Source organism: Protopterus annectens, chromosome 16.part0 (assembly GCF_019279795.1).
Source record: "Protopterus annectens isolate FY-2018-M chromosome 16.part0, PAN1.0, whole genome shotgun sequence".
Classification (NCBI taxonomy): Eukaryota; Metazoa; Chordata; order Ceratodontiformes; family Protopteridae; genus Protopterus; species Protopterus annectens.
The window spans coordinates 205,317,507-205,342,837 of NC_056750.1; the positions used below are offsets into that span (position 1 = coordinate 205,317,507).

Below are 25,331 nucleotides of genomic sequence, written 5' to 3' on the forward strand. Positions count from 1 at the left end.
AGTCCTTATACCATCAGACTGAACACCATTCTTGATTTAGTTTTTAAAAAAAGCTGTCAGACACTTTGTAAATGTATTTAAGGATTTTAAATGACACTAAAATGTGGGGCATGTGCTTTATGGGCTTTGATGTTCATTTGGCATTACTTATTAAACAGGGTATGTCAGTCTTTGTATGACCAAGTCGCTTCAGTAATTCTGTCTCATATGACTTGAGGTGCATTGACCTGACTGCACTGTTCTGCCAGTCCCTCTCACATAGTCGACTGTAGACATCATTGCTTTGCAATGTCTAACATAGCCCTTTGTAAGGACACACCTGCTTTCCAGGGATGTTTTTTTAATCGCACTTTTTGTTCTTTTACTGAATTTTAAGCAATCATTGATTAAAAACATAAAATTCCCTGTGCCACATTTAAGGTCATTAAGGGAAATCGTAGCATTTGCTAAAATTGTATTTTAATTTATAGTTCCATTCTTTCTTCACTAGCTGACTTTGCTAATGTTTACTGTTTTTAAATGTACTCACATCATGGACACGGGTAAAGATGTAAACCTGAAGTAATTTTTTTAAATGATTTTAAATGGTTATCCTGTTAATATGGAAACAGTGTTATTTATTTGTTTTAATTTCAAACTTTTACACTAAGCCGCAAGTGTTCATTACAGCATTATCATCTTATAAACAGTGCAAAGCTTAAGAAATACAGAAGAAACAGATTCACAGGTAAGAAGTTAAGAGTATCAGAAATGAGCCTCACAAACTTAAGTCGCAACTTACATAATGCAGTTTATGGTATAGATGTAAACTATTTTTTGAATATGTTTCAGAGGATATGTGAAGGACTAGGTGATTTTAAAAAGTGAAATACCTATTGCAAAAGTGTGAGTAGTAGGTGTCAGTGAAGGTGGTGTTTTTTGTGTAACTGATATTAGGATCACAGCTGCACCTTGGTGTCATAAAGTGATTTTGGGAGTGTTTCAGTATTTCTGTATTTTCTGCAAGTAATACACAGTAAAAAGGAAGGTACTTACGTATTATCGCAAGCAGGTCCTATTGTACTGCGGCTTGTAATCCTGGTATTAGTAATTTCATTAAAAACAAATTCCATGTGGGGCACGTTATCACTGAATTTCAGTGCACATAATGTTACCATGCAAGTATCACGTACTGCCTTCATGCATTTTTAATTTCGATTACAGTTGAAATGCTTATCCGTTTACCTCCGAGGCCAAATAAAAACATAGAAACTGCAAAACCTGAATATTCATGGACAGATAACTACCACTATAGTTTCGAAAAGGAAGCCTAGCTACATTTTTCAGTTTGTGTTTGGGGAAGGGTAGTACTTAAGTGGAAGCTGTGCCTGGTACCAAGCATCTTCGCACACACTGTGCTTCAAGCGAGCATCATCCTAGTGTCGAGCCTCCAGCTGCCTGTACCATGTTAAAAGGGGGGAGTCAGTCGGGCTTCCATGTTAAAATGTGGCACTTTGACTATTATCTGCAACCATTTATACATACAGTTGACACCATAACACTTTGCACTTTTACTTACAGTCATGCTGTTTACCCATCCCTACCATGCATAACCATTTGTTTAGAACCCGGTTGCAATAATACGTAATAACCAAAAGGAGTTATAAGGGCAGATTGCTGAGTAAGTGTGTTTTAGTACTTTTTAAATTGTGTTTATGGTGAGTCAGGGTGAAACTGAGAAGTTTATAAGTTCCATAGTTTGGAGGCAGAGAATGCTTTGGATGTGCTTTGGAAGTAGAACTTAGATATTATGAGTGGGTGATTCTGAGAAATCTAAATGTCTGAGAGCTCTGCATTGGGGTTTTGCGTTTATAAAAGTCTAGGACATTGGTTTTGATGAAGTAATTGATATGTAACTGTTGCTACTTTGAAGTTGGTTTAGCTGCAAATTAGGAGAATATGCAATTTTTGCCCTGTTAGTGCCCGTGTAGTTTTGGCATTTCACACGTGAATCTGCAGGCATTATTTAGGCATATCTGCAGTTCTTGATATTAATAAATGACAAGTCATTTTTCTTCTTAGGTTATTACTAGGCTACGTGCCGTTACAGGTCATTTTATGCCTAGCCAATTATCCCATTTGGTGCTTAAATTGTCCTATCGCGTTCGGTGTTTAGATTCACCTTACCCATTCCAAGATCTATATTTCCATATTAATTTAGTGATAATTACAAGGATCATACCATATACATCTGGAGGAGACCTAGGTGTGAGATAAAGCCTTTAGGAACTGCCTCTATCCATTAGTAGTACAGGGGGCAGTCTAGGGGGTAAATCTCCTATTTCCCAGCCATTGATCCTAGTTACGCTTAAATGTGGACGGGGTGAGCTTTGCTTTATGAAGATGGGGAGTCTGTTCCAGAGTAGTGGTATCCTCTGTAAGATATGTCTGCACCATCAAACCTTTCTGTTAATGATAAACAAGAGGTTTAGATCCATGGAGCGAGTATTTCTGCTACTGTTTGTCTTGCTAATGTGAATTAAGTCCATCAGTATTGGGTCAGAGGATGTCTTGTATTCCAGACACAGGTCATCTCTTAGCAGTCAGTTGGATACAGAGTCTAGTGACAGGACTTTGGGCAAGTCAACGTAGGACATGTTGTTAAGGCCTCGTATCCTTTTAGTAAGGTATCTCTGTGGACATTCCAGTTGTTGCATGTGATACATGCCAAAGGGGGCATTATATTCAGTGATTGGTCTAATGAGGGTTGAGTAAAGGAGGCAATGATACCCCTTGATCGAGACACAGTGCTTTTGTTTATAAGCTGTGCAGTATAGAAGGACATTCTTTGTTATGTTTTTTCATGTTTTAAACCATGTGTCAGTCACTACAGGATAAGGAGTATTTGTAAGGAGTGGAATTTTTTATAGTTTGCTTGGCTAGTTGGTATTTGTACACACTATTTTCCATGTGTAAATCAACGATATTTGTATTGCTGTATTTGTTCACTATGATTTTCATGGAGAGAAGAGATTCAGGAATATGAGAGGAGCAGAGGATGACCATCTGTATGAGTGCTAAGTAACATGAGCTTAGTTTTAAGGGAAATTAATAGTTAGTTTTGTGTTAGTAAGTCATATTTCTATAAGCTGTTTATGTTGTATGTATAGGCATTTTGTGAATAGCATTCTAGTTCTGGTCTTCTGACCAGAAGAATGCGTCATCTGCATAAATTAGAAGGTCAGCAGAGGTGAAGATATTTGAGATGTTATTGAGAAATGGCAAGATATTGACTGGAGCTACAACTTTCTCTTGAGGAACTCTGTCAGGGAGACGATTTAGTGTAGAGAGACTTCCCGAGTATGTTACATGAATGTGACCATCACTTAAGTAGTTTGTGAACTGGCACATAAACTTTTAATCTTGACTGAAATGAAACAGCAAATTTAGCATTTTGTGACAGACACTGTCAGAGATTGTTGCTAGTTCAGTAAAGATTGCTGAAATTTGACTATAGTTTTCCGTCTGATAGTTAACTGCTAATGAAAGTTATAAGGCAGTTTCTTTTGTGACCTTTGTGGAACCTATATTTTTGTGCACAGAGCAGATTGTTCGTATTGGCCTGGTGGCTAAGCTGACTGGCTACAGCTTTTCCTAGAAATTTGGTTAGAGTACAGAAAAAAATAAAAAGAGGTCTAAAGCTGGCTATGGTAGTAGGATTCCTCCATTTTGGAAGTAGACTAATTGTTGCAGTGTGGGAAGCATTTCGAATAATACATATTTTTAGAGATACGTTTAAGTGTTGGGCTTAGATGCCATTAAAACTGTTACCTGTATGGAGAATTTCAAGAAGACAAAAGTGTGATCCAGGATGTCCATGCAAGCTTACGCAGGATCAGATAGTGCTCTGTCTGTGCAGGACTGCAATGCCTTCCAAATTTTTAGCCACTTGTCAATTTGTTACAGACTCATGGGAGAGAATTCGAAGGATGTTCTAGAACATTTGTTGTGGTCTGTGGTGAAAGATGGGGCTGTGTCAGCTGAGGATGTGGAGTGCACACCTCTATGTGCAAAGTGTGTAGAAAGTAAATCCATTCTTATACTGATAGTTGTAATTGTACTTTTTTTTTTTTTTTTTTTGGATTTTCAGTGTTAGTGTATATTTCCCCATAATCGCAGTGTTTATTTAACTGTTTATACATGGATGGCTGTTAAAGGCCTGTAGTTTAGTTTGCCATATAGTCATTTTGCTTGATAAATGTGGCATCTGCATGTTTTAAACCTGCAGTACCATGCCAATAAGCTGTTATTTTGTTAGTTTTGTATTTATACAAGGCACTGGCCGTACCTCTGGTATATAGTTTAAGACAGGTGAAAACCAAGGTGTGGCGTTTTATGTTTTTCTTTCTTCAGTTTGAAAAATATGGATTTTAAATGGTTTAAGAGTATATTGAGAATAGCAGTGCAGTATTTATACTGAAAGTGAGGGGTATATTGTAGCTGCTTAGATAAGGGGAGCTGCACAAAAGTGGGTTTTAGGCTAAAAAGGTGGTTGGTTCATATCCAGTCTGTGATGGTATTATTTTCTGTGACGAGGTTGATTCTTGTTGTAAACTATAATTGGTGAGTTAGGCAGTCTTTAACGGAATCTGTGCAGGGTCACAAGAGACACAGAAACCATCTAGAACCATGAAATGGTAAATTTGTATTTTGGGATTATGTTAGATGGCACCCTGTTGGAATTTTGACTCTTCAGTGCAAATCCTGACACACTGAAAAAGTGATCGTAGCACTTGGAACACAACTGTAAAGTAAACAACTTGGTGTTATACCTAAAAAGTGTTTTTTGCAGGGGGGGGGGGGGTAGCTTGACTCCCTGCAACCCCCACACCCCAATGCTTATTTGTACTAACTCTGAGATTGCAGTACCTTGAAGTAGAGAGACTGCTCTGAGATATAGCAATTTCAAAGTTAGAGTATTTTGAAGGATCACACTTATGGTCTTCAAACATACAGCGGGAATTCATGTTAGAACACTGTCTATGGCTCTAGTTGTCTGTACATTTACAGTTGACAGCATACGGCTTCATAAAATTTTACAGTTTGGTTAGCAAACGTACATAAATCCCACACCACAGTTAAAGGAAAGTGTCTTTTCCTGAAGCTCAAGTGAAATAGGAGACACAGAGAGAAGTCAAAAATGTTCTGAATAGTCAGATGTTATGTGATCCTATCTCGCCTACATTCTGACTGATGGGTTCGGAGCCGATCCCTCGGCTCCGACTCGGCACGCTTATGCCAAAGAGCGAAGTCTCTTATTGGCTGAGCTTACTATATCCCAGGATGCACCACTACCAGTCCCCCAGATCTCGTTTGCCGCTAACCTGCGAAGACGTGGTCTCGAGCTGGCTGAGCTAAGTAGTGTTTTACTTACTTTTTTCTGTCAGAAAATTGCTGTTCCTGTCATAAAAAGCTGTTTTAACGGCTAATCTGTGCTTTGTGTAGTGATTGGAGTTTTTTTTGTGAAACTTGTAGTGTGATTGGGCGTTGGTTTCTGATTTCAGGCCTCCTTCATCTGTAGGGCCTTTCCCGGTCAGTCAACCCCTCTCAAACCTTTGGGGTTTCAGATCCCCTTGAGTTTTTTGTTGTTCGGATTGTTAAATCGGCAGTTGTAAACTGATTTTTGTAGAGTCAGTTAAGTCAAGTCAAATTAGGATTGTGTTGTTCTTGCTGTTTATTGGTCATAATGTCTCAAAATCCTAGGCCTTCGGGCTTCAAAAAATGCACCAAATGTAATTTTAAAATGTCAATCACAGATGACCACTCTCTCTGTGTTTATTGTTTGGGTGCAAAACATTTACAAGAGTCATGCAGCGTGTGTCACGCTTTTTCCTCGAGGGTCCTCCAGGAGAGGAAAAATAAACTCATTCTTAAAGGCTTAATAAAACCCTCCTTTGAAGAAGCTTTAGCATCCTCTCCTTCTCCAGCTAAAAAGAAAACGGCGCCGGCTCCGACCAGTCCGTCGGATCCGGCCGCCAAAAGACATAGGCAGGCTTCTCCTTCGGCTCCAAGGACTTCGGAGCCGAGGGCGGAACGGTCTGCCTCGATGCCACCAGTCTCGACTCCTCTGGCTTCGGAGCCGATGGCTGGGGCATCGAGAGGCGGGTCACCTTCGTCGGCTCCACTGGTCTCGGAGCCGACAAGGGTTGCCCGCTCAGACACTTCCTCCTCGGCGCCGAAGTCCTCCTCGGCACCGATGGAAACTAGTATGGGTATTCCTTCGGCGCCGATAGTCATCGAGTCGCCTCGGAGCCGGTCCCCTAGCCCTTTGGGGCCGTTGGAGAGGCCATCTCGAACCCGTTCAGTATCCTCTAAGTCATCGAGGATGTCGGATTCGGATATAGACAGGGTGCTCCAAAGACTGTTCCAGTCCCCAGTCTTTCAAAAATTTGTTTCGGCTCCGACCCAGTTGGCTTCGGAGCCGATAGCCCATGCCCATCCCATTGCTATTCCTCCTCCGACCGCTTCGGCTCCGTCGGAGCAGGTGCTGTTGGAGCCGGTAAAGATCTTAGGGTCGGCTCCGACCCTTACTCCAACCCGGGCCTTCGGGTCCGAGTTTGGTACACGGACTTCTTCGGCTGGACCCGGGGGTGATGTTTCGGGACCTATGCTTTCGGTTCCGAGCCTCCCTCTCGGTGCTTCGGCTGCGGGACTTCCGTCTGCTATCATGGCTCCGGGGACCGGACACTCCCAGGATTCTGGGGGTCCGGCTTTCAGAGCTATGAGGAGTGCCTTGGCCAAGTCTTCGGCCATCTCTCCAGCTTTACCGGCACCTTCCCTGGGCGTGGAGACTGGGTCTTTGGCAGTTCCCCTGTCCCTAGGCAGCGGAGCCCCTGGGCCTGAGGTTACCCCCATTGGGGGTTCCCCTCCTCCTGAGGGTTCTTCGGAGTTGTCTTCAGAGGAACCCCCAAGGAAGAGATCGTGCAAGAGGAAGCACGTTGACTCCCCTGAGTCTATTACATCGGACACTGATCTTGATGATGCGGAGGGGTCCCCGAAGTCGTCCTCGGATGATGTCTCATTTGCAGACATCTTAGAGATCCTCAAACAACGAGGCGGCTGGATATCCAAACCCCCCTCTGCTGATGAGTCAGTGCTCCTCAAGGCCTTTGGGGCTCAGCCCTCCGCCTCCTGGGTGTCTCCGCCCTTCGAGCTCCTGGATTTAGTTTGTCGAAGGGCGTGGGAACATCCAGATACCGTGGAACCAGTCCCTTCTCGTCCTAATAAATTTTTGTCTGCCCCACCCGAGAAGGAGTTCCTCACTAAAGGCGTGGCTGTAGATGCCATGGTGGTGGCATCTGCTACACAACAGGACGTGGCAGAGGCTTCAACGTCCGTCCATCCTCCTAATAAGGAGTCTAGGAGCATGGACAGGTACGGGAAGCGCACCCTGACTTCAGCGGCCTTTACTTTAAGGTCTCTGAATTATTTGGCACATTTTACCAGGCTTCAGAGGGATCTGGTCAAGGAGCTGTCAGATTCCTCTCGGGTAACCTACCTGAGCAGCTAGCCCAGTCGGTTAGCTCTCAGTTGGCTATCCTTACGTCAATTTCTAACTCGTCCATGAGGCTCATTTCCTATGCGGCCGAAGGGGCGGGTAGAGCGGCAGGCACAGGCGTGGCTCTTCGGAGACAAGCCTGGCTCCGCTTGTGTCAGTTTGCGGAGGCCTTCAAGTCTTCCTTCGCCGACGCTCCCTTTGATGGGTCCTCTTTGTTTGGACCTAAGGTTAAAGACACCCTTACCCGCTGTGAGCAAGAGGGAAAAACTTTATCTGCCGTAGGTGCCCGTTATTCCACTCCCTTTCGGCCTTATCCCAAGGCTAAAGGAGGGGGGAAGATGTGGTTCCGTAAATCACGTAAGTTTTTCCTCAACAGCAGGAAGATTCCCCTTCCAGAGGCAGAGGACGGGGAAATTTTTCTGGGAGACGCCGTCCCAGAGGCGGCAGAGAGCCCCGCAATTCTGGAGACCGCGAGTCCTTTCGTGGCTCTTCAGCCTCCCACACATCATGAGGGATTGCCCGGCTGTGCTGCTCCGGAGCCAGTCGGGTGCCTTTTTGCCAAGCACCTAAAAGCCTGGGAGTCAATCACTCAGGACAGATGGGTGCTTCGGATCATTGCCGGAGGTTACACCATCCCATTCACATGCTCATCCCCACCGTCCAGAAAAATCCCGGACCCACCACCCAGTCAAAGGGAAATTGCAGCCGCAGAAGCTTTAAAGCTGCTAGGAAAAGGAGTCATCCAACCGGTCCCCACAGACCAGATCGGATCCGGAAATTACTCCAGGTTCTTTTTAGTGCCAAAAAAGACAGGGGACCTGAGACCAATATTGGATCTCAGCAGACTGAACCAATCCGTCACGAAATCCAAATTCCGAATGGTCACGTTACAATCCATTCTCCCATTGTTGGAGAAGGATGTTTGGATGTGCTCCATAGACCTCAAGGACGCCTATTATCACATACCAATACATCAGGTGTCCAGGAGGTATCTGCGCTTCAGCCTGGGAGTCAGTCATTTCCAATTTTGTGCACTGCCCTTTGGTCTCACCACAGCCCCCAGGGTGTTCACCAAGTGTTTGGCAGTAGTGACTGCTCACCTGAGGAGTCTTGGATTCCAAGTGTTTCCCTATCTGGACGACTGGCTCCTGACTGCCACCACCAGGCATCTACTAATGGACAACCTCAAAGCCACCATCTCCCTGGGTGCTACCCTGGGGATTACATTCAATTGGTCAAAGTCTGTCTTGCTGCCCTCTCAACGCATAAGGTTCATAGGAGCAGAGATAGACTCAAAATTGATGCGCGTTTTTCTTCCTACGAAAGGATCCAAACTTTACAGGGCCAAGTTCAAGCTCTGATTTCAAGATCCAAAGCCCCAGCCAGGATGGTCCTACAAGTTTTAGGTTCAATGTCTGCCACGGTTCTTCTAGTTCCTCTGGCAAGATTGCACATGAGGATTCTTCAGTGGCTATTGTCAACTCAATGGTCCTTTCAGGACCTTCCTCTCAATCATCCCATCATGATTACAGAAACATGCAAACGGGACCTTCGCTGGTGGCTTCAGACATCCAATCTAAATCAAGGAAGCCCCTTTGTTATTCCCTCTCCAGTGGTTACCCTGACGACAGATGCCTCCCAGATAGGGTGGGGGGGGGCATTGTCTGGGCAGGTTAGTTCAGGGCTCCTGGCTTCCAGGCGAAGCTCTTCTCCACATCAATGTGTTGGAGATGAGGGCTGTACTTCTGTCCCTACAGGCCTTACACAAGTTTCTTCCTCAGGGCATCATCGCCATCCACACAGACAACATGTCGGTGGTCTGGTATCTAAACAAACAAGGAGGGACCAGATCTTACCCCCTTTGCAGAGAGGCCATGAGGGTGTGGGAATGGGCTGTAGCTACCAACCGTTTCTTGGTAGCGACCCACATTCCGGGGAAATCAAATATATTGGCAGACAAATTGAGCAGGACAATTCTCTCTCCTCACGAGTGGTCCCTAAACGAAACAGTAGCAGCTCAGGTTTTCAGGAGATGGGGAACGCCGTGCTGCGATCTATTTGCAACACCACAAAACACGAAGTGCAAAAGGCTCTTCTCCTTGACTCCACATCAAGGGGAAGCAGCTATGGATGCTCTAGCACAACCTTGGCCAACAGGGCTACTTTATGCCTTTCCTCCGATACCACTTCTCCAAAGTCATTCAAAAAGCTTCTCAATTGGGGTCCACAATGATACTGATTGCTCCATACTGGCCTCGTCAGGTATGGTTTCCCTACCTGAAGAAACATGCGGTGGACGATCCTTGGACGTTAGATCTGACTCGGATCTGCTAATCCATCAGTCGGGACGACAGCATCAGTCCCTACACTCCTTGAAGTTGACAGCCTGGCTCCTCCACTTCCGACTTTAGTCAGAAGTCACACATTAGACCCGGAAGTTATTCACATTTTATCTTCAGCCCACAAACCCACCACTAACAAATTGTACCTCAGTAAGTGGAAGAGGTTTGCTATCTGGGCTCAACTCAGGGGCTTAGACCCTATCACTGCTCCGGTCTCGGAAGTTTTGAAATTCTTAACATCCCTGTTTAATCAAGGATCTTCTGTCTCTACTATTAAAGTCCAACTGGCGGCTATCTCTAAATTCCACGAATCCATGGATCCTCCATTGATGAGCAGCAGATTATGCAAGACTTTTATTAAAGGTGCGGGCCTGTTAAGACCCCCAGTTTTTCATCCTGCGCCTCCGTGGGATCTTGATTTGGTGCTTCGTGCATTAACATCTCCCCTTTCGAACCGGCTGCTACATGTGAGTTAAAATATCTGTCTTGGAAAACTGCCTTCTTAGTTGCAATTACTTCTGCAAGAAGAGTTTCAGAGCTTCAAGCCCTATCTATTAAACCACCGTACTTGATTTTCCACAAGGATAGAGTATCACTTAGGCCTAATCCATCCTTTGTCCCAAAGGTCTGTTCTAATCTCTGTCTTCAACAATCTCTAGAGCTACCAGTTTTCTTCCCAAAATTCTCCAATGAAGCAGAATACACTCTCCATAAATTGGATGTTCACAGGCAATTGCGCTTCTATTTAGACAGGACTCAGCAATTTCGTAAGTCAGACCAATTGTTTGTGTCCTTCTCAGACAATAAATTGGGTAAAACCATTACAAAAACTACTATCTCCAAATGGATTAGAGATTGTATAACTCAGGCTTATTCTTCTTCGAATAAGCAACTTACAACATCTATCAAAGCTCACTCTACCAGAGCTATGGCGACTTCTATAGCTTTTCATTCCAAACTCGCTATATCGAGATTTGTGCTGCGGCTACTTGGTCAAATCCGCACACTTTCATTTCCCACTATAAATTGGATGTGGCATCTAAAGGGCGAGCATCATTTGGTTCCACGGTACTCAGGAGTGTTTTCCAGTGAGCCACCCAGGATTCAGGTGCTAGGACGCTGTCCCATCAGTCAGAATGTAGGCGAGATAGGATCACATAACATCTTTTAGTTATGTACTCACCATAACTTCAGATGTTTGGGATCCATCTCGCCTACATTCCTAATACCCACCCTCCTTCCGCCTGCCTTGGAGATCAGAAGAGATTGAACGATTTTGAGTTCTACTGTTTTATCTTGTTTCATCTGACGATGTTATATAAGTAGGGCGTGCATGTGTGCATGTATGCGGACAAACTAGATCTGGGGGACTGGTAGTGGTGCATCCTGGGATATAGTAAGCTCAGCCAATAAGAGACTTCGCTCTTTGGCATAAGCGTGCCGAGTCGGAGCCGAGGGATCGGCTCCGAACCCATCAGTCAGAATGTAGGCGAGATGGATCCCAAACATCTGAAGTTATGGTGAGTACATAACTAAAAGTTGTCAGTTGTATTAGGTTACTAGTGCAAGTTTAGTAAGGATGAGAACCTAAGCTTTTTTGTGCATTGTAAATCGATATGATTGGGCAAGCCGCTGTGGTGCAGCGGTAGCGTTGTCGCCTCATAGCAAGAGCTTCTCCCGTTCGATTCTTGGCTGGAGTAACTTCTGTGTGGAGTCTGCATATCCTCCCCGCGGTCGAGTGGTGTTCGAAAGACATGCGTAGGGCGTGCCTTCTTTGAAGATTGGGCATCAAGCTGGCACCTCGGCACTGTAAAAATCTACTGCCAATCATTAGCGGACCGGAGTTCCGCTGTGGTGACCCCTAACCGGGAAAAGCCAGAAGGAGAAGATCTGTAATGCTTCCCTGAAAGAACCACCAATGTTCATCTTTTATGTAAATGTTTTGGGAACTGTGCAGGTTTTCCATAGAAAGTGCAACTGCTGAACACAGCAGCAAGGGCTCTATAAGGTTAGTCAAGCATTTTGGTGGTACTAGCCTAATCCAGAAATAATTCCAGATGGATATGTACTTTTCTGCATCACAGCTTAACTGTATTATAGCTCGTGAGTGTAACAGACTGATTTTGAAAGTAGCTAGCGCATTAAACGACTGAATTATATTGTGCTGAAATCATTGCTTCCTACTGTCTCATATGGGACAGCATCGTATAGTATGATAAACAAAGTTTGATGAAAGAGCAAATAGTAAAACAAACATTGTTAGCGTTTCCAGGCAGTCCATGGACTTTATTCTTTCCTTAAGAATGTAGCTTGATTATTTCTGTAGCAGAAGTTAATATAATAGAGTAGTTTATTTTGAAGAGCAACTTTTGATTTGTAACTTAAAGTTAGTACTGAAAACTTCAGTAATGAGATTTCATAGCACAGTTTAGTTAAGAAGTTATTCTTATAGTGCTGATTTTTATGGGGGGGGGGGTTGTTTTTTGTTTTATTTTTTTTGTAGCCACGAGATATTGTATATTTGGTATGCATTACCTGAACCTATAACCTTGAAGCTTTCAAATTCCTCTGACTCCCAAGGTCTCAATACAGCTAACAGCACACATTTTGACGTAGAATTCTCTGCATTGCTGTATACGATATTGTATAGAAATCAGTTTATTTCCACTGGCCAAATATTGTCAGTCTGTTAACTGGCCTTTCCATTCCAGTATCAAAAGATGCTACCAAATGTTCATGTTGCTCAACTGTGGAAAGGGCAGATGATACCATCAACAGAAATGGGGCTGGTGAAGAAATTGTTTTAAAGTATAGGATTGGCTATAGGATTGCTCATTATAATCTATTAAAGTTATTCTGAATCCGACCGACCACAGTGTTGTTATTGTTTTTTTTTTTTTATTTTATTTGGTCCTAATGTACAGAATTTAGTGAGCTTCAAAGTTATATATTAATTTTTCTTTTTTTTTTTTTTTGTTAACATGAATTATGTGTTATTCTGCTGATAGAGATGAACACCTGGGAGCAGTATTTGATATTGAAGTGAAAAGGGCTGGTGATACTGTCAACAGAAATGGAGCTAGTGAAGAAATTAATCACTTTAAACTGCAGGATTGGTCGTTATAATCCAACCACCTATAATCATTCTGATCTTTGTCTGAAATTCTGACCTGCAGTTGTTTTTAAAGTTGTACTTAAATTTTAAGTATTTGTTTTTATGCAAAAAAAAAAAAAACTTGGACCCAATTTATGTCAGAGTGATCAGTTTGATAGTACGGGAGCTGTGGGATGTTTGATATCTAAATACTGTTTCTAAGCAGTATAAGAAGACATCTGCGACAGTTCCTTTATGGCTTGGTAAATAAGCTGCTTAACGGTCACACACAAGGGAGGAGAGCTGTACATATTTTTTTGTTTGTTTTATTTATTTTGTTTAATGTTTGTTAACCATGTTCAGCCATATCCTAGGCCACAGGCAAATGCACATAATACAGATGGAGACGGATGCATGTTTTTTGTTTCTTCATTTATATTTGCTAACCAGGGCACTGAGCCACATGACCGTTCTTCGGACTATACATAGGAGCACTCCGTCATTAAGGGACAATCTCAGAGTCAGATTAAGCGCAATCACGTACCGCATTCTACAGAGCATCATTAAATCAGGTAGTTACTTCATACTACAACAGAGAGCAGGTAAGTACACACAGACAGATGCAGTCCATAGCATAAAGCTGATAAGTACTTTGCATCACATAGGAGCTGTAGAAAGATGTGGCACAGAAACAGGGCATTCGTTTGCGCCATTGGTGACCCAAGTCTGGGAACAGACTGAGGCTACTGGGAGGGCAGGAAATAAGATGATGTGGCCAGTGGCCATCTCCTCTGTCTTTGAAGAGGCAGTTATGGGAAGATCTGCTGTCTGTGCAACTTCTGTTGGAGACTAGGAGCCTCACACAAGTAAAAGACGTTCTAACATTAATGTACTTCACTCCTCCTGTTAAGGATCTTGACTGACCACAACCCCTGAAGGATGATGTCTGGCACCCAGTACCAATTCCTATACAATGCTTGATCTTTGGAATTTACAGTGTAAGGCCTACTGCCTGATAAATCAGGGCCTAGTTAAGGGATGTTTGCGTTAAGGAGCTATGTGTACCCAGATAGATATATTAAGGAGCTCTATGTACCCAGAGAGAGAGAGACATTAAGGAGCTATATGTACCCAGAGAGAGAGAGAAAGGGAGATGTTAAGGAGCTATGAGTACCCAGAGAGAGAGAGAGACATTAAGGAGCTATATGTACCCAGAGAGAGAGAGACATATTAAGGAGCTGTATGTACCCAGAAATAGAGAGAATGGAGGTTAAGTACAGGAACATTAACTGCATGTTAGTAACAAGTTGTAGGGGAGCAAAAAGAAGATAAAACAATATGGTGACAATACAGGTAGGGTTCCAGTGAAAGAGCAAAGCATGTCTCTACTGGTAATCATACTATGAGAAACCTAAAGGCCAAGAATCCTGTGCTAGACTGGTCAAGGGTGTTAAATGGTAGTGTATGATAATGATGTGGAGAAGAATTTAGGTGAATTATTGGAGAATAAGGTTGCAAAGTTTATGTATCCTTTTTACTTAATTTTTAAATGGAGTGGTGAGCTGGTCCTAGGACCCCTTTCAGCCACAATCCAAGCAAGGGGCATACAAGTCCAGCAGCTCAATCAGCAATGTATAGTGTACCCCATAGCATATCAGTATTATGCGTAGAGTATCACATATAGAAGTTGCAGCATAGAATACGTGGCAGTTACTATACAATTAGTGTTCCAGCCTGCACAGCAGTGCCATGAAACATAACGCCAATGCATACAATATCAGTTCACTGCAAGAGGTTCGAAGGGGAAGACGGGTGTAACTCACACAGTAGGGTGGTACTACTTGTGTTGGTGGGTTTGAGGTGCATGAATTCGGATAACTAACTAGTTTAGATGAAATGCTTGAGTAGATGATAGGTGTAGAACATAGTCAAAGGATATTACAAATAAGAGTACCAGAATACGTCTGTAGGTGTGACAGGACTTATTACACAGGATTATGCAGACATCACTGCAAGAAGGTGGTAAGTTTCAAAATGCAAAGGTCAGGAAGATGTTGGACTTGCAGTACTTTTGTAGCTGAGGCAGGTCAGGAAGTTACATGTGCAGTATATCTCTGGGACAGTTAGTTGAAAATCCAGACTGCTAAAAAATTAAATATTTATGTGGTGAACATAAATTGTTATTTTCATGGGATATTTGCACCTTTATATCCATCTTCCCCAAATAATGCAACAGACTCTGAAGAGCAGATGTCTCCTACTATTTTTTTTCCTTTCTTACACTCTGAATTTTCCATTTGCAGACCTACTAGCTTGTATAATCCATGGCAGACGCGGAGAAAGGACTGCATGTGTGGTGATCTGGCAAGCTACTGTTTGTTTTCTTTGTGATATTTCCTTCATATTCTGTTCTGTAATCCTTTAAAATATACTTTATCATAATTTTTTTACGGATGTAAGATTTATTGAATCTTACACATTTCTTTTTTTTTTTTATGACTTGTAAAAATGCACTTTCAGTTTGGAAGATGAATTATGTTATCATGGGTAGAAGCATTGCATTGTTAAGCTGAGTGTAGATTTAATACAAACTAAAACTGGTTATACCAAATGGACCTGAAAAAAAAACACGTAACTGAAAATCTAGTTTTCTGATAGAAAACTGCATTTTTTTTAAGATAAACCATCGGGTTTTTTTTCTGCTGCATCCTTCACTTCCCAGTTAACTGAAATAAACAACTCAGAGACAGATGCTTCTCAGATAAGTGAAGTAATAGTTTGTAGTGATATTGGAGTTAAATGGCTGATTGTTTCTCATTTCAGTAAAACACTCGTTTTTCCCAATTTTGACTATGTTTGCCAAAGCTGATTCACGTAAAGTGTGTTTAGGGAACTGGAGTACACACAACCAAATACAACATGTAGGATATTGTAAATGACAGCTCTAGTTTGCAGATCAGGCACCTAATTTCACCATGGGATTTGAACAGAATGACCCTTGTCCTTGGACTTTTTCGTTCATGACTGCTGTAATGTACTTAATGATGGCCTACATGATTTTGACGCTGACAGCTTGAAATGCATACAGAACTCCAAAGACACGGTGTTGTCCAGAATATTGGATATGAACACTTTACTTGGGGACTGCTGCAGGAGTTAGTCTGATTGCCATTGTATTAAGATCCTCATCCAATATCCTGGTTATTGTGCCATATGCATTTGGGCATCTTCCCACTTAAAAGAGCTGTTTGTCATCTCCTCTCAGAAAGTGAGGGGAATGCTGGTGGTTCTTAGGATGCATTTAGAGGCTTCAGGAAAGTACTCACTTCCTTTGAGGCTGCCATGTTGTGGACTTCGGTAACTCCCTGGTTTCGAACACACAACTCTAAGATCTCCTTTTGTAAGAGGTTGTTAAAGTCATCAGTATTCCAAAATGCGTATTCCAGAGAATTAACATATTCTTTAGCAAGAGCTGTTTTTTTACGACTGGATTAAGACCTTTAAATTAAACTTTTCTTATTTTTTCTTTCTTTCTGTTTCTATTACCCTCTCCATCTGAAACACCTCAACCCCATCACAGAAAGCACACATATTTGGAACCTGTGCTGCAGCCCTTTTTGAGGTTTCCACTTTCTCCTTTATGCTTCCTAAATTTAATTAGTATCTGTTTACAGATTATCTTACCTTGCTGTTGTCATTGATACAGCACACGATTACCTGTCCTTGTGTCTGCCTGCCACTGCTTAGAAACATGTCTATCCTGGCCTCTGCTTGATTAAAGATGCATTTCATATACATAGTTGCTAGTTCAAACAAAGTTAATGACAGACTTGGAATATGTGCCTTGGCACTGCCCTTTATTACCTGTATCTTCAGAATGCAAATCATTAACTACCGTAAATAATTTTATTCACATTTCAAGGCTTCTGCCTGGTGAAACATTTATGAATCCCACTGTTTAAACCCCGTGCAGTAACATAACAGATGGATTTGTGGAAAGTGCTGCTGCGTTCATTACTCGGGAGAGGTTTTTTGCCTTGGCGTACTGCCACTCCGACATTCCTGTGAGAACAGCTGCTACCAACAAAAGGGGGTACTAGTGTAGAACTGAACAAATTGTACTTCCTATTATCAGGATTCAGCAGCATATGTTTGCTTACTATTTATCAAACAGATAAATAAAACGCTTTTATCAAGGAAATGGATAAATAAACTGGTCACAGTGACTGTTTTTGTTTTGTCTGTCATCATCCATAGTACATACCTATCTGTCTTTTAGTTATCATGTGGCTTTTTCTGCGTGTTGTGTGAGTTTTGATTTGATTAGAATGAAGTAAAATGTCTTTCAGTGTATCTGTTCCCTTTCTTCACCTTGATTTGCTGTTTTGAGGGTCAGTGCTAGAACTCTATTGAGAGAGAGAAGTAGGACATAGTGAGTGTAAAGAGAAGAGGCAGGATCAAACCATGGGAATGGGAGAGAAAGAAGACAGTGGTGGGCAGGTAATAATACTTGGAAGCCTGAAGAATATTGCTAGGGCCATATGAGGAAGGAAGTATCCTGGAAAAGGAGCATGCGGGAATCTTGGGAACACCACAGAAAACAGGGTTTCAAGAAACATCTCAAGGGCAAAAGCAGCCCCAACCTGAACTTTGGAAATTAGAAAAGGATTGTTATGTGGGAGTTCAGTGTGCTAGGTAAATACTATGGGCAGGTGGAGGAAGATGTTTACTAGGATGGGTACATTTATTGTACACAACTATCTATCTTACTGTTTCTGGTGCTGTTATTAAAGAGCCTATAGAGATGGGGTAGCTGGAGTAATAAAAGTGTGCTTCAGGATAGCTGGAGTAATAAAAGTGGGCTGAAGTACTGGAGGACATTTGTTCATAGAGAGGATGAAGTGGCATAACATGCATACAATTCTTTTCCAGTAGAAATAGTTATTTTTTTAGTTTTCTTAACAGGCAAGGTAATGCTAGGGTGAAACCCAGCACAAGCAGAGGGAAGCATACAGATTTCACATCAGGAATGAACAATAGCATTGCATCCTTCATTAAAAGTGTGTTCGGGTTTTTCAGTGGCACACTGCAGAAAAAATGGCTGCAATTAACATTGCCACAACTGAAGTCGTGCTGCATATAACTGGTAACCTTACATTGTGAGGGAGTGGGAAAACATTGGCCTTTCTCAACACCTTAATCTTTCAGCAGCTTGATGTTGTCAACAGTAGTAATTAAAGACTGTTGGCAACAGACTGTGCCTTACCATTGCATGGAAAAGGAAGTAAGGATAGCAGAAGTTATTGTTGCCTTAGCTGCATAGCATTACTCACCAAAGCTGTAAGGCTTTATAATGACTGCTTTTATTCAGGAATGGTTTACTTGTCTCCTTTTAATAATCACTCTCTGAATGCTGCCGCCTCTGGATTGCATCTGTCTGCCAGAGTGCTGGTCATAGCAGGTTACATGATTAAGAATATGTACTGCCACTTCTTGTAGGTACTGGGGATGTACAGACTTAGTCACAAAATGTGGTTATCTGTTACATGACCTGTTCTGTAATGCAGCTGTATTTTCACAGGAATAGTGGGATGTACTTATTTCAGTTCCTACTAATTCCTTTTGGAAAACAAGGAATTCTAGGTTTTTTGGAGATTAAGCTTCTTCGTGATGGCTTTCTTATCATTTAATGTGCATCAGTGAGTCCCAGACCACTCTTCTTTGTGTATTTTGCACGTCACGTTAGTACATTTCTGTTGTGCTGGCTGCAAACACAAAGAGAAAAATACCGGTAACTCCTGAGAGAGAGAGCTACAAGACATGTTCTCATTTCCATTCCGAGAGTAATTTGTTAACCCCGTCATTTTCTACATGACAAACCAGGAGGGGAAACAGTGGTGCACAGAAGTAGCTGAATGAAATGGTAAATCAGCCTAATGTCACTAGTTACTGCAACATGCATCTGGATGGCAAAGGTTGAACTTGTACTCCCCTTGTTTTGTTTGGGTGGAGAGGAAAATAAATTCACTGGAAAATGATACACTATATTATGTAGTGCCCAGTCATGCTTTCATGTTGTCATGTGGTTATACTTTTCTTGCATTATTCAAGCAGTTCGTCGTTCCTCAGACTTTGATTTTATTACTTAATGCATTTATATTGCCATCTCAGGATCATACAAAATAAATCTCATTTACTAGTGATTTCTTATTGGATTGGGACTATACATTTATATCTTTTTATATTTGTATGAAACGTTTTTGAAAGAAAACAATAAGAAGTGCCATGTAATAAACAAACTAAGTTACTGAGATATTGTATTGTACTGAGAAATAAATGTAAATTAACTTTAACATGTAGTTCAGTAGATTAGAGGCAGAACTGTCTATGATGATATTAACAGACTGGATTCAGAACTGAGCTTGGGATATCATCTACTAGAAAAATGTTTATACCTTTAGAAGGGTTTCCGGGAATGAGTAGCAATAAAAAATAACCATAAAGACAGAGACTGGTGGAACAGTATGGAAAGTTCTGTGTTTAGAGAAGACAGTAGTAGAGGAATAAAGCCATGACTTCACCTTAGGTGGCCCAGGTTTAATTAGTGGATTAGACTCCTGCTGAAGCAGGTGTGTGACAGTCAAGGATTAATGAGGCATAAGCTTTCCCATCTCTTCTTGGGCGGATAGTTGCAAGTGCATATTTGGACACACACCCTATGGCGAAATCCCTGAAGGAGACCAAGTCATAATGCTGTGAAAGTCAATTGTAAGGCATTTTAATTGGTACCCATTCGATGCTATAGGCATGTGCAGGGACCTGACAAGGCTAAAGTAAACAATTACCACGTGAGTGTTGGTTGCAGGATTGGCTGTAACCCACTGGGTAGGAGGGAACAGCTTGATAGCAGCTAATTTGATAGGGTGGTAGGCAGTGAGCAGGAAAGGAAGACGATAAGGAGATTGCCAAAACAAAGATAGACAAGACTGCTAGGAAATGTAAGGGTTATAACCACCACTGCCATAGGTTAATAAGCCCCCCCCCCCATATAAATGATAGCCTTAATAAGAAATCATTACCTACATATTATGTCAGTTACCAAAACATCTTAAATTTATTTGGTTGACTGGGATGTTCAGTCTGAGTGAGGGCCCATTTGCAGTGGAGTCTCTGGGAGGAAAACCTCCAAAACGTATATGAAACTTAGTACACAGAGAGCATGTTTGAGGCATTAAACAACAACATAAAACATAGTATAGACAAAGAAAAAGGAATAGGGGATCCCAAGTGAAAGAACAACCCTGGTAGAGTTCTTAGTTGAATCTAAAACAGAAGCTGCTGTTAAAAAGAGTTAATTAGTAGGAAATATAAAATATTGCATGATAACTATAGGAGTCAATCAGAGGAGGTTAGAAAGGGTTGGGAGGAGAGATTAGATATGCAATGCACTAAGAAATGATGGGGAATATATGTTTGTTTGTGTCTTTCGGCTTTTCCCGGTTAGGGGTCGCCACAGCGGAACTCCGGTCCGCTAATGATTGGCATTAGAGTTTTACGTGCTGGCTTGCTGAGCCTAACGCACAACCTTCAATGAAGGAACGCCCCTTCACGCATGTCGCCACACAGAAGACACTCTAACTGAGAATCGAATAGGCAACATCTAACTGTGAGGCGACAACGCTACCGCAGCACCACCACCGCAGTGTATGATGGGGAATGTATGTGTATTTCCCAAATAATGCAACAAAGTCTAAAAGATTTAAAACTTTTGCCTGGAAGTGTTTGCATAGGTATTTTTATATCCCAAGCAGACTCCAAAGATTTTTTCCACAGATAGATTGCAAATGCTGGAAGCGTGATAAGGAAGAAAGAGGTAATTGAAAACATATTTTTTGGGAGTGTAATTACTTTGAGTTAGCAGACTTTCAAATTTCCCTGCATACTACTTTATCAGAAATATTGGGATAGCAAATTGGTGTAACTAAGGAAATTATTTTTTGAATTGTGATACAGAATCAGAATTGCCTAGACATACTAATGCCTTGCTGAGTCTAACTATGGTAACTGCCAAAAAAGCAATTACTAGAAAATGGAAATCAAAGTATAAACCAACTGTACTAGAAGTAGTGAATATAATAACGAGCTAAAAGAACTGGAAATGGCATCTTTAGAACAGGGTAGGATAAATTCCATAGAAAAATGTAAATTATAGGAACAATACATACAGATAATGCTTTGCAGGAGGAATGAGGTTTAAGGGAAGGCGGGAATTGAATGAGCTATGTAATGTTTGACAATGACTGTATAGACAATTATATGTGATGTATAATGTTTGCAACTGAAAATGTCAATATGGTTTGTTTTCATTTGTATACATGTATTATGGTCTATGTCATAAGTGATAATTCAATAAAAATGTTTTCTGTTTAAAAAATAAACATAAAACATAGGTAAACCGAGAGGGAGGAAGCACAAAGGTTCAATTACCCAAGGACAAGAAACATTATTATAATTCATGCAAATATCATTTCACAGGGTGTCTTTTCTCATGGTGAAAAGCGTGAGGCACTGATATGTAAAATAGAAGATAAGAAGTTAAAGAGGGGTCTGGAACTTCCAAAGGGTCTCCACGATTAAGTTGCCTGACTTTTAGCTTCTGGGTAGGTGATTCAGTCTTGGTCTCCAATCAGTGTTTGTGTCGAATTTTCACTTTCTCCAGGGGGGTCTGGACAGCTTTTCTCTGAAAACTGTGGTTTCAAAACACATAGTTTGTTTGGTTACTTAAACTGTCTGCATTGCATTCATCCTTTTCCTTTAGGTTATGCCTAAAGAGAGCTCATGATGACCATCTCACTTACTAGGTTAATAATGGGAGAATGGTTCAGGGAGCACTCTAGATGGAGAAGTGGAACATTTGGGAAGAAATTAAAACTACTGTTAAAGATGGTATGTGAATTGAAACAGCAGTTGTGAGTCTGAAAGGAGGTGGCAGTAGCAGAGTGCAAAGGAGAGCATTCAAAAATATGAGGAACTGCCGGGGAAGCAAGAGGAAAAAATAACAGATAAAGCCGTACCTCACAACTGTACAGAACTTTGCAGAGTTTTGTCTCATGTTTTTGGTCTCTTCATAAAATGTGTGGTTTTCTGGCACATCATTGAGGATTGCAGTCAACTAAATAATGACATACATGTGAGTTTCAGACTTCATATCCACAATAAAATGTATGCTAATGCAAACTCTGTTATTCTATCAACTTACTAAGTTTATAAGAGCAGTATTTAAACTTTTTGGCTTTGTCCAAAACTGTTGTGCTAAGAGGTTCAGAGGTACGGATAGAGCAAAAGGATGTTTAGATGTCAGGTCATAACAGCAGACTGATGAAATCCTATAAATCTCTTAAGAAAAGAGATTAAACATCTTTGCGCATTTAGAAGCAAATAAACACCAAGAGAGGCCTACAAGCATTAATAGACGGGAGAGGAGGGCATCACAGACCACAAGGTCTAAGTGATTTTAAAGTAGGTGAACCCACTCTGCACACATTGCTCTTTTTGTGGCCCGGCAGTACTTTCCAGGTAAGTGATTTGCTCTACGTCATAGGCAAATGGAGAGAGAAGGAATCAAACCCAAGACCACAGAATGAAGCTCATTTGCAGCCCCAGCACTGAACTACAAGAATGTTCACTGTTCGTGAAAGAAGTTGGCAAGAGATGTTCATCAAATGAAAGAAATATTAATGGGAGAGAGGCTTATGTATTTTTTACATTTATTTATTTATTTGTTGTTGTTTTGACCGGGAAAGTTCAATTGGGAGGCTGAAGATGGGCAAAACATTGGGGTGTTATGGGACTCAGCCAGTTTTAAAATGGCTTCTCATAAATTTTGAACAGCGTCTTTATAGCAGCCTTAGTGGTAAGGGTGTTCTTAACCAGCTTGAGTATGGACTCCCATTTATAGCAACACCTTGGCATTTATTTGCATATGTATAGCACCTGATGATTACATTCACAGCTGCTTTACCAATGGATCGTTTAATCATTTGTCCAACAGTAATACAAAGGGGGGATTCATCTGGCTACAATATTTGATAACTGGTTGTGCAACTTCTGCCACTGTGACCATTTTTCTTGCTAAACGTTTTCCCGCTTTCCTTCCTCAGTATGAATATTGATGCCTCGGGTTAGCTTGTATTCCCATGACTTCTTTTGCTCACCAGATACTGTCATGTAAAGGGAAATGCTTTGTGAGGTGGTTTGGTTTGTAGGGGTTCTTCTGGTTAAAGTAGCTGCAGCAATTTGCTCTATGAATAGGCTCACTGAGCTTAAGAGCATTAAACATCTTGCTTTTGTTATGATGTTGGAATTAATGAAATTCAGTGGGGAATACTTCTGGACATTAGTGGACTTGCTGTTCAATGTGTGGTTGATGGTGTTAAATTACTGATGTTACTTACCTCGCCAGTCTTAGACTGGTTTGAATGCCTCTGTATTTTGGAAATGTTTTAATTTAAACTCAAACTTTTTTCCTGGTCATATTTTATTATTATTATTATTATTATTATTATTATTATTATTATTATTATTAAAACATTGTCACATTTTGTAGGGTTCGGGTTCCCCCAAAGCAACTTGCTTTGTGCACAGTTTAAGAACACATATTCTCTTTGCTGTGCTGAGATATAAGGGTTGTGACTTTGAATCTGTCACACTGTGGGAGGGAGAACTTTGTCTTACAAGCCCAACCCATTTAAACCCCCCATCTCAGTGCTGGTGATAAGCAAAGACCCAAGTAATTGGATTTGCAAGTTTTGCATAACTTTGTCTTGTTGGCATGGCTTGCTCTGCTCATACTGGTATCTGAAAATTGTGTAAATACATGCTCCTCTGTTGTCTGTGTAACATCATATTTTTGCCTAAGTAGCTTCTAGTTAGTTAAATGGTATACACTAATTCATAGGGGGAAACTAGTTGTTAATGGTGTAGGTCACTGTGCTGTCCTCACTATGAAGCATGTACACCTGTATGTATGTGTGATTAAACTGAATACTTGATGGCATTATTTATTTATTTAGGAGTTGACTGAACTGCTCCACAGAATACACAAGTACGTATCACTCACCACTATAATTGTAGTCACTGAGGACATGTGTTAGTACATCTACAGTATTTGCTAAATTAGGTAACTGGAGCACGGCATTTGCATTTTGCTTCATTACTGAAATGTTCTTCTAGCTGTCAAGTGAATAATTTTAAGGCTGGTATCCCCCTAATGGTAGTAAGAAAGGAATTGTAAGTGAGTACACCTCTAAATGAAAAGTCCTTGTTTGAACAAACAAGAACTGATGTGGAATAACTGAGGAAACAGTTGTTGCTAATGATATGAGAGTTTGGTGCTTTCCTTGAGTGTAAGTAGCAGCATAAGAATTTACAGCAATGCAGATTAAACAGCTTATACATTAAGGTGTACATTGTGATAGACAGGGGCTACAGTCTTTAACTTCACACCTGTGCCATTGCTATTTGATTTTCAATAAAAACAGTAGTATTGGGGGGGTGAATCTCCCTAGTGATACCAGTTTATATACAAAAGACAATTGATGTAAAGGGTGTACAGTAAATATGCATTGATGCCTTGAGTAACAGCCAAGCCCTGCTACACCCAAATGAGCTTTGTACTGCACAGCTGCTGTTCAGAATTACATTCAGTGGCACCCCGTAATTTCACCCACCTTAGACTGAGCCCAGTGTCTTCCAGTGAAGTCTTATAAAAAGCAATGAAAACTTAACCCACATTATTTTTCACACTCAGTCCTGCAGTATTTCCAGTAATGGTAATATTTAAACTGTTTTAATTGCAAATAAATATACAAGCTGGGCAGAACTTGAATAAGGAATCAAAGTTAAATACTGAGATAAAAAAGTTCAGAAAAAAATCTGTTCTAAAATCTGTCCTAGAAACTATCTGCTTCTGGCTAAAGGCATACTATAACTTTACTGAAATTTCAAAGTCCTTATAGGGAGTATAAGCACATTTCCTAAATGCACATTTTTATAAGTATGCAGAGTTACTCAAGAGATTTGGAGAAATTAGAAAAGGGAGTATAATATAGTTTGAAATCTGTCTTCAAGGACATTTTGTGTTTTAGTTTGAATTAAAAAAAATACCATTCTGTTTACAGTTACGTACTTCTGGGTGAGTGGTCTTGTCATGCTACTGCCCAAATAAGGCAATCATCATGTGACTTAATTCAGCATTAGACTTGCACTGCAGAGATTTTTACAGTTAAGAAGTAGTGATGGGATTTTTTATGTCACAGCGCGTTTCCTAAATGCACATTTTATAAGTATGCAGAGTTAC

The 25,331-nt window shown here is 41.2% G+C and overlaps 1 protein-coding gene across 1 annotated transcript in view; it reads left to right on the forward strand.

The window, feature by feature from the left end:
* Nucleotides 1-25,331, forward strand: part of PCK2 (phosphoenolpyruvate carboxykinase 2, mitochondrial) — a 137,793-nt gene that overhangs the window by 14,927 nt on the left and 97,535 nt on the right. The gene's annotated exons all lie outside the window — the stretch shown is intronic.